The sequence below is a fragment of the Ixodes scapularis genome, unplaced genomic scaffold, assembly GCF_016920785.2.
Source record: "Ixodes scapularis isolate PalLabHiFi unplaced genomic scaffold, ASM1692078v2 ptg000882l_1___fragment_2___debris__unscaffolded, whole genome shotgun sequence".
Taxonomy (NCBI): domain Eukaryota; kingdom Metazoa; phylum Arthropoda; class Arachnida; order Ixodida; family Ixodidae; genus Ixodes; species Ixodes scapularis.
Window position 1 is genome coordinate 99,723 of NW_024610060.1, and position 13,061 is coordinate 112,783.

General features: G+C 46.8%; 1 long non-coding RNA gene across 2 annotated transcripts; it reads left to right on the top strand.

The window, feature by feature from the left end:
• Positions 1-3,019: 3,019 nt before the first annotated feature.
• LOC120842352 lies at positions 3,020-7,402 on the top strand. Of its 2 annotated transcripts, XR_005715911.2 has the most exons (3): positions 3,020-3,074; positions 4,275-4,421; positions 7,274-7,402. It is a non-coding gene; the product is annotated as an uncharacterized LOC120842352 (long non-coding RNA). The 2 variants fall into 2 exon arrangements; XR_006077153.1 differs by lacking the exon at positions 3,020-3,074 and having other exon boundaries at positions 4,218-4,421.
• Positions 7,403-13,061: the final 5,659 nt, after the last annotated feature.

The following is a 13,061-nucleotide window of genomic DNA, read 5'->3' on the forward strand; positions in this document are numbered from 1 at the left end:
CACGTACGTTGTGGCGGAGGGCTCCCATCTCTTGACATACTGGGCAGTTCCCACTGTATTGAGTGAGGAACATATGCGACTGAGTAAAAGGGGGTGGGGGAAGGACCCCGACTGAATTTTCCTATATGCTACCTGTTCCTCCAGCGTTAACTTAGGATGCGGGGCTGGCAGTCTTCGCCTTTCTTTGCAGTAGAATGCGACTAGTATTTCCTATTAGGTGACCATGGGTTGGTCCTAGCTGCACCTCTTCCACGGCTGTGGCCCGGTAAGTCAGTGCACGGGCCTGCTGGTGAGCAAGTTTGTTGCCCTCTACCACGGAGGGGGCAGGTACCCATTCAAATTCTATGGGCTCCTTTGGGGGTCTTTTGTTTTTGAGCACCTGCAGTGCTTTTCAGGACACCAGGCTCGACTGGAAGCTCCGGTATGCTTGGTGTGAGTCGGTGATTACCCTGGTTCTGCTTGGCAATAGGTAACCCCGTCTTGTTCCGCAATGCTTCGATTACTCTTTTAGCAAGTGTATTTATGTACCAGTTTTATTTCACACAGACTTGTTCTCACTGTTTATATTACTCACCAGCCCTGTAGGTATCAGCCACCTGTCTGTTCATATGTTGATCTTTTGTATTTTTCATGTACTTCCCCCCCCCCCCCCCCACACACACACACACACACACTCCTTATGTAATGCTCCTGTTGGGGCCTTTAAAGTTACAATATATATATATATAAAAAAAACTGCCAGCAGCATTGGAAGAATTTAGGAGCGGGGGTGGGGGCAACCAGTTTGAATTCCTGTGCCGACGTGACGCCACACATAACTTGAGCACATTATATAACATTCCCACCCATCTGATCGGCATTCCTAATCAGTTTTACAGTTTTATTTCCATATGTTCAGTGACAATGTAAGCCAGTTTTAGATACTATACTTTTATAGTATTACTTTTCCGTACTTCTCACTGCAACGTTTTCATGGCGAGCATACTGTTCCCAGCTGCAGATCACGACAGCCGCGCACAAGTAGCGAGCCTCAGTTTGGGCATCTAGGACGTAGTACGTAGCTGTTGCGCGTCTCGTACGCACTGCAAAATCCGCGTAAAACGATCCAAGCTTCTTTCAGCAAGCGCTGTGACCCAAGGGGGTATCGGAGGTCGAGTGTGTTAGCGCACCGCAGCTCGTACGGCGAAAGGTCCCGCTGCCAGGGATCCCCACCCCTACCCGTTTCGATCTGTTGTGAGGCACAGACCCCAGGCTAGCAGTCGTACTGTAGTGGCTAAATTTTCTCATCTACAGCCTGAAACGGTGTCGCCAGAACCTAGACAGGCCGATCGCACGCTATTTAAAATAGTGAACGTCTTATTTTCTTCCGCTGTGCCCAAAATGACGACAGTGCATGCGATTGAAAGACCAGCGGACAGGCTACCACTCTTGCCTTCGAATCGCTCGGGAGTCGGGCACCTGCATTTGCACCATGATCGAAGAACCAGGAAGAAGCAATGTCAAATCACATCGACACAGAATCACCCCAAGCTTCTTGCTTGTGCCCTTCAGCTCTGCGCGCCGTCAGCCGTATCAACGCTAATCACAATTAATTAACGCCTGCCGTGCGCGTTCCGCCGCTCATACAAACAACAACAAACAATCAGGGTGTTATGCTGCAGAAAGTTACTTCCGCCAGTTTTAGCGAAATGCGGAGCTCAACCCTAAAGCCCCTTGATAAAACGAGCGTTTCGCCGCAGTAAGGTTGCAACGCCTATTGGCTGAGAGAAAAAAGCAAAAACAAGCAAAAGCAACACAAACCGGAAGTGACGAAAGTTTTTGTTTTGTTTGTTTTTGCTTGTTTCCATTTTATTTTTTGTTTTTACTTTTTGTTTCTCCAAGTGTTTGTTGGGTGCTCTTTGGAGCGGTCGCGTCGGTTCCAACGGTCTTTCTTGTATTATACGTTGTCGTGTTATGTGCCGCCGTATTGCCGAGTGGAGTTGGTCGTGATATTCAACGCTTGGGAACGAGCGTCGGCAGTGAAGTTCACAGCGCATTCATGCAAGCTAGCAGGCCCCGTCTCGCCACATGGAGGCCCGTGGGACGCTTGTTCGGAACGTAAAAGGTGAGTGGAATTTACCTACTCTGGTGGCGTTCGATCGTCGATGCGACACCGCAGTGGGTGAATTTTATAGCGCTTGGCTACCTCACGTAGCGTCGGGGACAAAGAAGATAGTAGAGATAACCAACGGGAGTGACATGTCGCTCCCGGGTGCCACCTGCGCCGCATTTGCATTCAGTAATCGCACTTAAAGAAGGACCAAGCGCGTTGGGAATGTCAGCTTTTGACGAGCTCGTGCAGTCACAAAAGCGTTCTGTCGAAAGACCGGATTTACAAACAGATCACGCTTCGCGAATGGCCCTCCCGGCCCGTCGAATTTGTGGCGGGTAATAATGTTACTGTTCATCCTGGTAGGCCTGCGATGGTGTTTTCTGCACAAATGCTGTATTCTGCCTCGTGGTACATTCACACCTGCAGCAGAACTGCTAAGCGATTCTGCTACAGGTTAATCGCGAAGAGTTGTGCTCTTCCATAATGTGCATGTTAAAGTGACAACAAATAAGTGCCTCTCTGTTCTACTTCTCCTTTGGTATTCAACTGGTTGTATTTTCTACTACATTTTGTTCAGACAGCCACTGCGAGACAGGCATTATACTATACTATCCAAAATAATGCTTGAGCATGAGACGAGGTAACAGAAATACTTCTATATGTGCCTGTTTTTTGTGTTTTTGCAAGACAAGGTTTTATGTGCCTGCTTTTTATGTTTTTGCAATTCACTGGCTAGACCACTCTTCTCATGGTTATTGTTTTGTTGGGTGCAAAATTTTCCACCCCAGGTGTCTGATACTTGCGGCTGATGGCTTCTACCTACGTGCATCAAACAGCGGGCCTGCACCTTCGCCGAGACAGCAGTAAAACAGTTCTGGGTAACTGCAGCGACTGGGTCACCGATGCCGTTCCACTTTCTGCACTGCACTCCGCGTGGGTCAAAGGGCCAGCGCATGCCTTTTATGGGTTGTCGCCAGCCATAGTGAGTATGGCTTGGAGTCACGTCATGCGAGTGAAATGCTTGTCACCTGAGTGACGTCAGTGGGGGGTTGCCGCCACCGCCGTTGGTGGGGCTATGATGGTGGTCTGCGATCACAGACCACCAAGCACCATTGCACTGTTCCTGGATGAACTAGCCGCTCTTGAGGAAGAACAGGGTGCTTTGGGAAGAGCTATGGTGTCCGCTTTTTCACTAGCTCCAGCTGTCGCCACAGACATTTTGTCGAAAGGAGCAACATGTATGAATGAGTAGACGGCGCTGAATGGCCGCAAGGGGCCTCGCTTCTGATCGAGGGGTTCAAGATAGTTCCGTTTCAACAGAGCTACCTCTTGGGGTATTGTACAACACAGGAAATAAAGGGCCCAAAAGTTTTTTTACCTTGACGAGGTGTGGGTTATGGCAGGACCAATTTTCTCAAAGGTGCGAGTAGACACAAATGCGGCTTTGTTCCGTGGACACCTTCATGTTTGGTGGCACGAGGCAGTCATTGCTTAACCCTGCTTAAAGATCAACGACTGGACTGGTCAAGGGTGGCATGCCTGAGAGTGGGACAGTAGACAGCTGTTATATATCAACTTTAGACTTCATTCACCCCTTGAAGGGGCCCTGCAACAACATTTTGACTGATTTTTAATTTGCACCGATCCTGAGCGCACTGAACGTAGAAACTTAATGAACCTTTTCTTTTCTCAAATTTCGCTTTATTTTAAAAGTTATAGGCAAATTAGAATTACAAAAACAAGCAAAAAATAACCTCCTTCATGACGTCGTAGGTCCTGGCTTGAGTGGCCGTGAACTAGACGAGGGATAGTGAGGTCAGCGAGTGCTCACGGCTGCCGCACTCCGTGTCGACGGCTCGAGGGGGCGCCACTAAAGCACGTGTTGGATAGGCTGTATGGAGCGGGCGGTGAGGGCGGCTCGCATTGCATTTGCTGCACGATTAAAGACTAGTTGGGCATAACACTTCATAGGCCACAAACGACAGCAAACAAGGGGTAAATATCAGTTCAGAACGGGAGCCACTTCGCGCTGCCATACCGCCAAATGGCAAAATCTCCAGCTGTTATATACCAACTTTAGACTTCATTCACCCCTTAACTGACAGGGCACTGAAGGCTACATGCTCGGTGAACCAGCCGATTGTCAGTCTTGCATCACTTATCACGTCCCTTTCTCATACAGATGTGCAGGTCGGACATGAGGCAATAATAGCTTGGCCCACCAACCACATGGCTTCTACCGCCCTGTCAGCGTAGGGGTGAATGGAGCGTAGGGGCAGCAGAGTTGGTGGGGTCTGCTGAGTGCTTCTGGCGTAGCAGTTCGGCAGTGGTGAGTTACTAGAGCACAAAATGCAATACCGCACTTTACTCTGAATGTTGCGAGCCATCGGAGCCAATCCAGTGCCAAAGGTGTGTCACGTGGCCTGTCTGTTGGGCGCAACGGCACGTCGAGCACAGTGTCATCTGGCAGCGACAAAGAGTTGGATTGGCTTCGGTGGCTCGTATAGTCGGCTGTGGTACAACACAAGGTGAAACGGAGTAGAATGTGATGGCATGTCGCATCACAGAAGGTGAGCAAATTAAACAGATAAAGGTTTGATTTTTAGAGTGCCTATTTTAGGTTTTTGTTGCCCTCTTTCGGTGTCCTTAAAGGGGCCCTTCATAGCTTTCTGCGATCGTCTGTTTATGTTATATTGCGTAGTAGGTGCAAGTTAATATGTATCCAAAGTTTTAGATTACAAAACCGTTTATTAAGCAGATGGCAGAAGAAATATATCGGGACTATTTTCTCTTGGAAGACAATCCCCCATTCCCTGCCCATCGCTAAAACTTGACCAATGGAAATGCTGCATCTCGGGGTGAATGCGAACATTATTATTGCAACACTTTTTAAGCTTGTTTTAAATTAGAGTTTGAGAAAAACGTAAACTGGTTGTGGTGCAGGAAACATAGTCCGCAATTATCGCTCCAAAACCAGCGAACTATGTTTTCTCCCCGCAAGCTTCTTGCTAGGGGGTGATGCGTCGGCTCGTCTGCTTCCCGGGGCGTCTGCAGGCATGCGTTTGCGGGACACGTGTTCCTTCTTCCCATGGATCCCGACTCCGAAGCCAGCTTTGCGATCCTTCCACGTCAACAAGTCAAACTTTTCCTTGTCATCTGTGCAATGCGACTGCGTATTGCAGCAGCAGCGCGACGGTGCGGTGCGACGAACGACGACTGCCGAGCACTAAGTCCGGGCTCCTTGACGACGACGGTCCGCACGTGTTCGAGAGATTCCTCCGCGGATCGGCGGTCGGCCGCGTTGGTGACGCGCAGAGACGCCAGAATCCTTCGCTTGCTATTGGCTGACGCATAAAGAGATGCCCCTCCCGTTTTCCGGGGTCATCTCAGAAAGGGGGGCGTGCCGGGGACTTTGATAGCTACTTTAATAGGGAAATCCGCCACGCATGACCGTAATTTTATGATTTTTAGGATCCTTAGGGCCTGTAGATTGAGTTACCACCATAAACAGACCATCGCAGAACGCTCCGGAGGGCCCCTTTAAGAGCCCAAAGACCTGCCCATCCCGACATTTGTAGTCCCTATATTTCCGGACTTGAGTGACTGCACGACCGAGGACCAAATCAAACTGTTCCAGATCCTAAATATAGGTCTACACCTTTTTCAGTAAAAAGTTTGAGGGGAATAAAGCTATTGGTGGAGGTCCGTGACTCTGGCGGGAACTCTCGCTCATACAGCTGAATCACATTCAAAATGAGGAAGTTTCACCCTTTTCTCAACGACGGGCTGTTTTTGGCACAGTTGTTTGACTGGCTGCTAACACAGAAGCACAGTTTTTCAGCTTGGCAAACACCATGGCAGAGACTCAATGCTGGACATGGAATTTCATTCCAACTCTAGTAGCACTACAAGCAGCAAAGGTAGCCCTAGGATTACACTTGCAAAAGTTCTTCGACAGAATGTGTCCAGGACGTCGGTGCTTGAGGGCATCCAAGCGTTCAGGGGCACGAGTCACTATACCGTCACTTGACGAGGAGTCAAACAAACTCTTGTTGATTGCACCACGATTCTGATCAAAGCAAGTTGCGCTGCCTCTCCACAGTCCTGCACTTTTTAAAAATTATGTCTGGATTCTCGAGGGTAATAGCTTGCATTTTTAACAAGTGTCACAGAGATTTCTGGACAAGCGGCGATAATCAAGAATGAAACGTGCCCTACAGCTAGCTAGCTTCGAGAGTGTTGCACATCGCAGTGTCAAATGAAACGGCAATATCAGTCAACAAGACCGAGTACCGCTTTACGACGAGACTGAGCCCGCCACCAAGTTCGCACCCATCCAAAATAGCGTGAAACTGGCAAACAATATTCTAACCCTAAAATTAACTTGGGCTGTTCGTACAGAAGGAGCACACTTCAGAGAAAGCGTTGTGTGGGCATCCTTTTGTTCCGCAAGGCGTGCCTAGCCTTCAAATTTCTTGCGTTTGCTCTGATCACGGCTACACTTAGTGGTTCCGTCGAGTCGCAGAAGAGTCAGTGGCACTAAAGTTCCTGTATAGGCTCCCTACGGGAGCCGGAGTTGCGTGTTCATCCCCGTAGCGCCGTCTTTCCTTCACGGCATATGGAGCCTGCTCCTGATGTGACTGAATTCGGCGAATGGCAGCACGGTGCGCTCAACGTATGCCAGGATGCGTGCAATGTGTACTTTCGTGCACGGCATTTGAGTCTGCTCTTCACATGATCGCATCTCGGTGAGTAGCGGTGCGGCGGTACGTGGAAAACAGTCATGCAACTATGGCTCCTGTAAAGAGCCTATACAGGAACTCTACGTGGCGCCATCTCGCAGGGCCATTTTGCATTAGCTAAATAAAACAACTTGCATGTCTTAATTCGTCGCAAAAGGGTGGCGCTGTTATCGTATTTAGTTTCGTCTCGGTGAACGCCAGCGGTCCAGGTTCCAAGAGTGAGTTTTCCAACTGAGCGTTTTAGTAACGGTGTTTAGTGACATAACAAATATTAGGTTAACAAAACAGATCTGGGCAACATTTTGCCCATGATATCATCTCCCTTCCCCCCCAGGCTGACCCATAAATTTGCCCCTGCTCTGCATTGCCCTGCATGTTTGGGTCAGATATTGGTTCCTGTTGACCTGATGGACTCCTTTGTTCTCTGCATTCGTCATAGGTTACAGTCGTGAATCATGGACCAAGACTGCACTCTTAGGCCCACTCCTTTTTGGTGGATCGGGTCTTGCCATCTTCACCTTTCGTGGCTTCCTGTCGTAATTAAATAAATTGTCATATTTTTTTCTGATGGTGGTGCATACCTCTTGCCACACTTGACAGAAATAGTGTGGTGAATCCATGCCACGGATTACTGCGAAACATGAGAGAAGGTAATTATTGAGAAGATTAAGCTCCGAAACGTTTGATGGAAAGACGATAGATATACCCCGTTTAATATTTCTGGCCACTTTAAGCATGCTATCCCCTAAGTATTTCAGCCTATCATTGCATCGGCTTTTGACCATTCACACTTGCAAGGAAAGGCTATCAGCAAGGGTTTCCAAGTCTGTGTTCTGTTTGCATTTAATTACTGAAACAAGGTTTATAGACATTACCAAGTGTATTTCGGCACAACTAAATGTTCAAACTTTAGGCTATTTTGTTGCCATGATTTTAGTTTCTGCTAAGATGAATATGTGTTCCTTACATTAATTAAAGCAAGAATACGAAAAAAAGTGATTACATTTGTCCTCGAAGTTTTTACAGAAGACTCATCGCTATCACCATCACTATTTTGATTTTTCCAAGATGGCCGTTTTGTTTCGTGAACGTTCTGTGACTTCGGCGATTTACGCGACTTACGAACAGCACTGCCTAATTGGTACGTTAATTTTGGTGGCTATTTATCGTGTAATATCGTGGGTATCTTATGTTTATACAGGAAGTAGTATTTCAGGTTCAGATTGTTCTTCGTACAGCGTTAGCTCGAGCTCGGTGGGTCGTCTCCTCTGAACTGCTTGCCTTTTGTCTACGTTTCTTTCCTTCCCAAACCCATCACACTTTCTGGTTAATTTTCCTCTTTTCAATACCTGCTATTTTGCTAGCAAATATCCAGAAACGTAGGTACCATGCAGCTCTACCTGCACTATTCTTTTTATGTTGCGCAATTGCAAGAACCGCTTTTGTTTTGCCGAAGCAAGACGGTAATGGTGCTGGTAGTTAAATATTTATTTATTTGCTTGTCTGCTCGGCAGTGCCGCCTGTACCTGGACAATACCTTGGAAGATAATGCAAATACGGAGACAAAGCTGTACAGTGGTTATACTCTGCATCTGCACTCTGAATAACGTGATGTCTCGGTAACCACGCACGCTTTGTTAGAGAAATTTGTTTCGCTACCTGCTAGGCATTACTGAGGTGCTTTAGCTGTGTGCCTTTATTTTATGCTAAAAGAATGTACTGCACCTACAACAAGCAGTTGTAGAGGAGCACCGTTTAGTGAATCCATTCGATTGTTGTAAGCAAATCTGAAAGACGCTAAAGGCTACCGCACGATTCAGTGAGGCTTGTTGACCTATACTTTGAGCACCCACTCCTCTTTGTTAGGCCCTAAACCAGGCAGAACGTAAAATTATTATTGTGAAAACAGCAGGGTTGTGACTTGCACGAAAACTTGTCTATCATACTCTGAAATGCTGGCCGCCCAAGCGACCGACTTGCTGACTGACCGGCTCGGCTTTGTCATTGGCGAAGGCGAAACAAGCAAATGCTAGAGCATGCAGCCAAGTTCAGTGGATTGCGTATTTCTAAAAACAAATTTTCTAAAAGGTTGTTTGTCACCATTTTCTCTTAAAGGGCAACTCCGGCCAAAACTCAAAATGAAATAAATTACTGGTATCGCTGTAGTGACACAAAATACGACCCCAGCCAAAATATTACGTCCGTGGGACGCCGCATTCTCAACTAATGCTGATGATAAATATGCGACCCAACGCGAGCCGCTGCTCCTTAGCGGGCGGCCGATCGCTTAAGCAACATTGGGCCGTGACGTCAGTATCATTCTTTTTTTTCTCCGGTCCAGGCGTTCCGCGGAGTGCGCTTCTCTGAGCTGCTACCACCGCTACTTTGGCTTGTGATTGGCGTGTTTAGCTGTTGCTTTTATCTGTAGCCCATGTAGCTTCGGTATAGCCTTTTGTTTATTTGCTTGCGAGAACTCCAAGACTCGTTTTAGCGAGCAACTCGGTGCGCCCAAGACTGCCCAGCTGTTCCTCGAAAGATGCCGAGTGCAACTTGCAGCGCTGTGGGATGCTCAAACAACCCGCTGCGCAGCACGGAGGTGCTTTTTCACAAGTTTCCAACGGACCGGAAATTGGAGAAGGTGTGGGTGAACGCTGTTCGGCAAGTGGACTTTGGACTCCGGCTTTTACGCGCCTGAGGAAAAAAAAGAAAATATAGACGCGTACAGCCCAGCACACGTGTGTTCGGGCTTTGAGGCTTCGTGTCTCGAACTGACCCGCCACGCGAAAGCGAGGGGGCCTCCAGTACTGTACGTCACTGGCAGCGCAGCGTAGACCAACGCCGCTCCATCCACGGAGCCCTGATGACAATTTAGGCCTAGCGACGAGTATGCAAGACCGCACACACGGCAAAAGCCGCCGAGTACGGCACCGTACGAGTTCACGGGTTTTCTAGTCGCTAGCTTTTGGGTATATGCACTAACTCTTGCTACATATGCTGGATAACTACAACGTACACAGAATTAAAACAAAATCAGCTTACTTCCTATCCTTAGACGGCTAGCGCAACAGAGGTAGGTGCCGCTCGGCCTGTGTACTCGTTGATTGAGAACGATCGTGACGTCACGTTCACATAGCGGCTGATTTCCAGTGTTGCCGGGGCCTCTAGCGGCTAGTTTCGGTTTTGTTGGCCGCGCCCCAAACAAAACTTTCAGGTGTTGATATCTTTAAAACTACGCACAATAACGAGAAAAAAATTACACCTTGCAATTCAGGGTTGCTGACTGCATTAAAAACAGTCGTAATCCCAAACTCGAAAGTATGGAGTGGAGTTGCCCTTTAACTGAGCGTCTTCTTGAAAGGATTCAAGAAAAGGGGGGTTTCAAAACCGGTGCTTGGGAAAACAGATGCCTCCGCTCAGGCGGTACACGCCAATGTTCTCAGATCTATTGGTTGAGAAGTTCCACGGAAGAGCAGCGTTAAAAAAAATGAGACATTTACAATTCTCTGTAATGCGAAAGGAGAACACAGCACTTGACGAGGAGGGGAGGGTTTACATCTCCTTTCCCTCCAATTTAGCAGAAAATGTTAGCTATATTTCCTGCCCAATTTAGCGGGTTAAGTTTCCCCGCTAAATTTGGCGGGGAAATGTGACCCAACACAAATTTAGTGGGGAAAATGATGTCAGATGACTAACACCCATGAACAAATTCAGTTTCTCCGCTAGATTTAGCGGGAAAATTGACGTCACATGACCTCGACACCAATTCAATTTCCCGCTAAATTTAGCGAGGTAGTTACATAGACGGCGACACCGCTAAATGCGGAAACAGGTGCCTAAGAGCCTATAAGAACCACAATAAAATCACTTTTCACTGCAGGTAATGTGCATCGAACATTCCACCGGATCTGTCCATAGAGCGGGCTGATAGTGTGGCAGGCGCCACTGAGCAGACGCACCGCAAAAAGGCGTCTGGCGTTTTCAGAAGCTTGTCAACTGACCTAGATGTGAGAATGTTTGTACATGTATTGCTACCATTGCCCAGCGGGACCGGATATTGTTGGAGATCTGTGTTTGCTGAAAAATGTTTTTACAATGTTCACACTTTGGTCAATGCAAGCACATCTTTTTTTTTTCACCAATATCGACTAATAGCATTGCAGCAATCAATCCAGTTGACACCAAAATGTTATAAGCAATAAAGAAATTAAAACCAGGCTGTTCTGTGTGTGCAGATTTTATATCTTGTTTCATTGTTAAGGGCGGCCGATTTGTTTGCCCCTTTATTCAAGCATGCATTTCATCTCCGAGAAATCATGATCTTCCATTGTGCTGGAAGAGGTCTCGTAGTACAAGTAAAGGACGCTGGTGACATGTATAGGGTAGAGATTCATTGCCTCGTTTCCTTACTGTATGTTCGTTTGAAAGTGTCTAGATAGTTATATACAGACATGGGTCTTTTTACTCCAGTTAAAAAGCGGCACTATTCAATGCAATTTTTTTTTCGAAGGTTGCTCAGGAAAAGCTATTTTATGTAAATTTGAATACACAGCACCATTTCTTGACTGAAGCAAGTTCATATAATTTGATTTATAACATGCTTTTGATAAGATCAACCACAAATTGGTTTCGTAAAAACCTTTATTGCATGGTGTAGCATTGCCACTTTTAAAAGTCGCTCACGAGGTGAGGACACTGGGAGAAACCTCAGTTCCCTGCCTCCAGCACGAGCTTCCTACCTTCGGCAATGCATAGAGGCCGGACATTTGTAAGACACTCCCAGCCATTCGCATTCCGTTAACGACGATATCTAACATATCGCTTGAATCGTGTCTGGGTGTTCAGTAGACCATCACATGTTTTTGTACCAACTTGAGTGTGCCTCGAGGACCAAATGTAAGACGAGAATGGCAGGGAGGAGCTTCCTACATTTGGCAGTGCTTTGGCATCTTGCAAGCCTCAACAATCTACGCAGAGCGAAAGCATGTCAATAGATGCACATTCCAATGCAGCAACTGAAGCTAGCTACAGCCACACTGTCTTCCAAATGCAGTCTGCTACTAATGCAAGAGTAGCTTGGGCTACAAGCTAGGCTTCCAAACAGGCTGCAGGACACCCCTCGCTTTGGCCAGGGGGTGACCATGTGGTCAGCTGCTGCAGTTTCCTAAAAGTTTTCATACCTACAGTAAATCAAGCAATAATCAAAAGTTGAAAACTATCTGCTATAAGACAGTGGCATATAACGAAGCCTTAACAAATAGTTTGAGCATTGAGGAAATATATTTTTCAACACATTGGTGGTGCAAATTCTCTATTTTGATGAAGTAGAGTGCAGCACAATAGGGCAAGCACTTTGGTACAGTGATTGCATCAGAGTGATGGTGAACCCCCGTCGCATACGAGCCAGCAGAGCAGACCGCTACCAATGGTTTCATGCCATCCCTCCAATTTATTTCTAAAATTCTAGATCTTTTCACCCACCGTTGCATAGGCACTGCCATTTTGGAATCACATGACACAGCGTCATAAAGTGGCTTCAAATTGTCTCTCCCCTCCGCTCCTAGGCAAAGGCATATTGTTTTTTGTTGTTTTCTTTGCCGCATTTTATTGCAATTTTTTGTTCTGCTTTGTGAAGTGTCGTCAGACACTTATTTTTATTACCTAACTGCATGCCATCATTATGTGCACAACTTATGCACCTTATTCTATAACAGGTTACGACTATTTGCTCTATCGGCGTACCAGTGGTCCGAAGCGAGAGCAGGGAAAAAAAGCAGACGATATGCTGTTTTTTTTCTTCTTGCTTTGCGGCCATGCGATAGAGTTGTTCAAAGGCTTGCCGATTTTAGGCATACTTTAATTCAATGCCAGCTGTTGGTGTTGTTTGCACAAAAAGAAAGCTTAAAAGAAGAAAAGAATTATATGGCAAGTTATAAAGTTTACTACTTTGTATTTCTGAAAGGACAATATATAATTCTCATTTTGATCGAACCAGTCTCATGTAGCTCTAAGTGGTGGATACATGCTCTACGATCGCATCAGGCAGCAAACTATACTGTGCCTCAGTGAAACTTGGCGAAAGGCGAAAACTTTTTCTCGGTTAAGTCCTGCAAGCAAAGTACCGACCACCACACCACCACCAGCTGGTAGGGCACACTAGTTTTTAGCTCCACACTGTGATAAAGGAGAGTGAAATTAGATGTGTTCTATCTAAACCACTGTGCAGGCCT